Raw genomic sequence first — 4,682 nt, 5'->3', positions numbered from 1 at the left:
GAAATAAGCCCCTCACATTATATGATGACATGCACATTCAGCATCAGTTATGGTTGGTCAAACACAGCTGTGACTCTGAATGTATTATATTAATAAGAAGCAACATTGCCTTTTTCTCCTGAAAATATCAATAACGTAACAAATGTGATTCTGCTTCCAATATGACAGTTTTGGTTAATACTCCACATGCCTACAGGACTTTCCAATGTTAACACAGCAGAACTCAGACATCTGTATAAGTGTAGCGAAATGAAAACAGCATTATTGAGTCATATGAATGCCTCACTTTTATTCCAACACAGTTCAAGACTCGGGATAAAAGTTTTACACCTGATGTTCTACAGGGCAACTTCACACACACGAACTTTTTGCCGACACTACTACCACCTACACAAGTAAGCTTTTCCTGTGTTACTTTCAAGTACTGCACTTAAGCTATTACTGATTTAACTGGAAGATCTGTACTTCCCATCTTCGTATCAACAGCCTCAAAATGCATGTTACAGGTCAGTGTCACACCAAGATTGTGGAGAAGGGGGGGGGGGGGGGGGGGGCATGTCACTCTCCAACTAGTGTTTACCAGTAAATAAGTGGCGGAAAATTACGGGTATAGGACGGCTTAAACATGTGGAAAATGAGATTTTCATTATTCACTCACTGTATTTAACATTTATTATTCCTTTAAAACTGCATAACAACTTCAATAAAACACAGTTTAATCACTCATCTGCACACTTATTTCACAATTATGTCACTTTTAAACTGCAAATCCTCTAAGAGCTGTCTTGAATCTTCACAAGTCTCTCTCAAAAGCCTTGATGTGGATAAATACGTAAAGCAGCCAGTAATCAAGAGTCAGAACTGTGTCTGCAAAATCACAAGGATTATTAAGCGATTTTTGCTGTCACTAATTACAAAAAATTTAATTGACAGAGTAGATTAATAGTATTTGCTGTAATGAAAGGCACTCAATGGGGTATATTTCACATTTGCAAGAACGATGTCACTGAAGTAATTAAGTCCATCGAAACACTTAGAAACTTACCTCTCATCTGACGAAAACGGTCTAAAGACGCAGTGGCAATTTCTCCAGATCTGGTGACAATGATATTTTGAGTTATCAATTTACTGAGTAACTGGAATGTAGTTCGGGTACCTGTGAACATAACAATATGTTAGAATTCATTTTCTAAACGTGAACTATTACGCTACTGTATGGCTACTTACATGTTAATTACACTATTAATATTTTCACAGTTGTTTCTTTAATACATAATTAAAGCCAACGGAAGAACAAATGTAAAACTTACTTACCAATGACAGGTTTGTTGAGATGCAATTTTCTGTGTGGGCAGATGTAACTTTTTCATACGGTGGTAAGTCGCCGAAGTAGCAGGAGTCACAGAAATAGCAGTGGCGGAGGGATACACGACCTACGTTCCTTAACTGCGACAAATCACAGTTAAGAATAACAGATACTTAAAAGTAGCATTCACAGAAATCACTGATATCGGAAAATCACAGTTAAGCCCATCACTACAGTGAAGGTAGTAAAGAGCAGCAACACTTTCCTCATTATAAATTGCTTGTAGTTTGGGAAGTATATGAGCTTAACTACGTTTTTAACTTTGGGATATATTTTCAACGACTTTTTTTCGATATTTCAAGGTGCCAACAAACATCAATTTTGTTCACAGAATTGCGCTGATTACTTTAATCACTCCTGGTGCAGCACGTCATGCTTCACATATTACAAACACTCCAAGATGTTGGGATTTCCTTTGTATATCGCGATCTTGTTCACACACTACATGTGAGCGCAATCTTACCATTCTATACTTTTAGCAGACTTGGGCTCACTACACGTTTTGCCATACGATAGGCATTTTGTTTCTCTCTGTTCCAGCTACTGCTAATTTCAGGAAACAATCTTTTCTTTTGAAATCTATAAGTTTTCGTTGCACTCGCTTACAATCGCAACGTAATACGTCTTTGCGCGCACAGATGGCTCTGCTGCTTCGCAAATCTGCAGTGGTGTAGCTCGCTCTAAGCATTGGGCGTTTCTAGTCATCGCACAACAGGTCTCAAGGTGGGTTTTCAAGGGCCATATTTCACGGAAATGTGTAGCAGCAATAGCGCTGTCATCAATTTTGCTTCAATAAACGCTATTACTGCGGGATGACTGGGCAATATTTTAGATCGAACAGACTGTTGCAAGCAGTTGCTGATGTCTTGCTGAGGTGTTGCTGGTTTTGCCAACAGGAGGAGGAGACTGTTTAAGGGGACCACACCCTGCCTATTTAACCCATGTTAATTTAGGCAAGTATTTGTCCCATTTCTGAAAAAAAATTATTTGATGCAAGACCTTAATATTTTTTACTGTAGGTTACATGATGCTAATAGTCAACTGTACTAAAATCTACTTCATCCATTTTATAGTTTTTAAGAAATACTTTTTTAAATTTACTAACAAAAATATTTTTTTCTGCAGAAATTTTTTTTTTGCGAACTTGCTAATGGGGAATGTTAATGAATGTAGTACCAGAGGTGGCTTTTTATGTTATGTGAGGACTGAAAATTTCATTCATTTATCTATGATAGTTTCTGATATAAAGGGGCATATGTACTGAAAACTTAATTTGTGGCAAATTGACTTCAAAGAAAAAAACTTTTGAAATTTGTTACTTACAGTTAATTAAAACTGTCTTGCTGCATATGATGGCCCTTCTTTGGCCTCCAGCAGGTCTTCCAGCTTCTTTTTCACCTTCCTGGATGTTTGTCTTGCTTTCTTGGCCATATTAGATGCAGACCTGTCTACATCAGCTATCCTCATTTTATCGCAACATTGCAGCCCAGTGATCATATTTTCACCAGGATTAATTCCCAGCTTTTTCAGTACACTACACCTTCCAATAGTACCACAGTTAAATGTAATAACAGCATCATGAACTCCTAGTTTCATTCTATGCATGCCTACAAATACAGTTTTAGGAAGGCAGTTCGAAATTATGCTGTCGAAACATTCATTTGGGTTGTGTGTCTGCTGATGCATACATCTCATTAGGTCATGATGAGCCAAGTCTCTGAAAATAGTTTTAATTGCTGTAATAACAGCAGCACAAAGAGAAAGACGGTGCAGTCAGTTTTTCAAATTTATTTGGTGTTTGATGTAAGTTGATCACTGAACAAAATGTTCTCCCTGCAGCCATGCCCTTGCCAATGGATTGTACGTGGCAAATAAACACACTTGGTAGGGAAATGTTCTTTAAATGCTCGAAAAAAAATTTTTCATCAAAATCCTTTCAGAGTACTTAAATAAAACCTTGATCTATCAAAATAGAATGAAAATCCATTTTTTTTCGACATGAGCCACGGTGTGGTCGCCTTAACTTGTTTGTGCCATGTCTTCCTCAGTCCTTGTCTCTAAATGGTTTCCAATACTGAGTATTGCGGAATAATACAAACACTCTGAGAATGGTACTGATGGTTTGCGTGCAGAATGTTGAAGGATACTGCTGAGCTTTAAAAATATTGACGCCCGCTCAGTATATTGTAACATGTACGGGTAATATTGCCCAATAAAAGTTCATTCGCCCTGAACGACTTTCCGCAAGGAAATGAAAAGAGTAAAATGAAGAAAGAACAAGGAGTGTGCTGGAGGATCTGTATTAAAGCAACAAACGGTATTCCTGAGAAATCAAATTCGTGGCTATTTAGGAAAAACGTAATTCCCACAAATATAAATATACTTGTTCCAAGGAAGAACTAATTTTTTACACACACACACACACACACACACACACACACACACACACACACACACACACAAAACCTGATTCAAGGCACTATTTGTCTTGCTGCTGAGCCATTTTCCCCACAGATACGTTGACAACCTTTTTATTGATTAATTTTTATCCCACTTAATGCCTCCTTGAGGGGACCATATAAATGAAAATCCGAGGAAGTTAAATCTGGACAGTACGAGAAAGACATAGTATGGGGTAGGGTGAACAGGCGTTCTCCAGTCAAAATACAGGGTGTCCCACTCAAACCTCCCTGATTTCAAGGGCACAGGAGAGAAAAGCACAGTAGATACGACAATGAAAAATGCACCACATTGTAGAGCATCTCAAAGAATTTATATCCCCACGTTACAAGCGCCAAGTGCAGCATGGTCGTATGGAATGAGAATGGCGACTCCACAGCAGCGCGCGGAAGCAGTAGCGTGGTTTGCAGAAATAAAATCGCCGATTACTGAGCAAAGAAATTATCGTCCAGTGTATGAACGTGATCCACCTGATTTGAAAACAAGGAATAGTATAGGAAATTTCTGGAAACAGGAAGTGTTCTGAAACATTCTTGCGGTGCACGTTACAGAGTTTCAGAAGACACAGTGGTGTACATCAGACAAACGTTACTCAGAAGCACATGTAAGCCAATTCGTGAAGCATGTAGGCAACTTGATGTACCTCGATCAACATTACATCGTGTAGTTCACCAGTGTCTTCGTCTGTGTGCTTACAAAGTGCAAATTCTGCAACATCTGGCGACGAACAACAAACCACGCTGACAACAATCTGCTGCAGTGTATTGGTATGGATGTCAGCTTCCTGGAAAGATGTTTATTCTCAGGTGAGACAACCTTTCGTTTATCAGGTAGAATTAAGGGGTATAATGTTCGG

General features: G+C 38.6%; 1 long non-coding RNA gene across 1 annotated transcript; it reads right to left on the bottom strand.

The window, feature by feature from the left end:
- Positions 1 to 842: 842 nt before the first annotated feature.
- LOC126293714 (uncharacterized) lies at positions 843 to 1,408 on the bottom strand. The gene is made up of 3 exons (XR_007552350.1): positions 1,315 to 1,408; positions 1,046 to 1,156; positions 843 to 867 (listed from the first exon to the last, which is right to left on the bottom strand). It is a non-coding gene; the product is annotated as an uncharacterized LOC126293714 (long non-coding RNA).
- Between the last annotated feature and the right edge of the window lie 3,274 nt (positions 1,409 to 4,682).

This window comes from Schistocerca gregaria, chromosome 10 (genome assembly GCF_023897955.1).
Source record: "Schistocerca gregaria isolate iqSchGreg1 chromosome 10, iqSchGreg1.2, whole genome shotgun sequence".
Classification (NCBI taxonomy): Eukaryota; Metazoa; Arthropoda; class Insecta; order Orthoptera; family Acrididae; genus Schistocerca; species Schistocerca gregaria.
The sequence above is the reverse complement of the archived record's forward strand: the minus strand, read 5'-3'. Positions and strand labels throughout refer to the sequence as shown.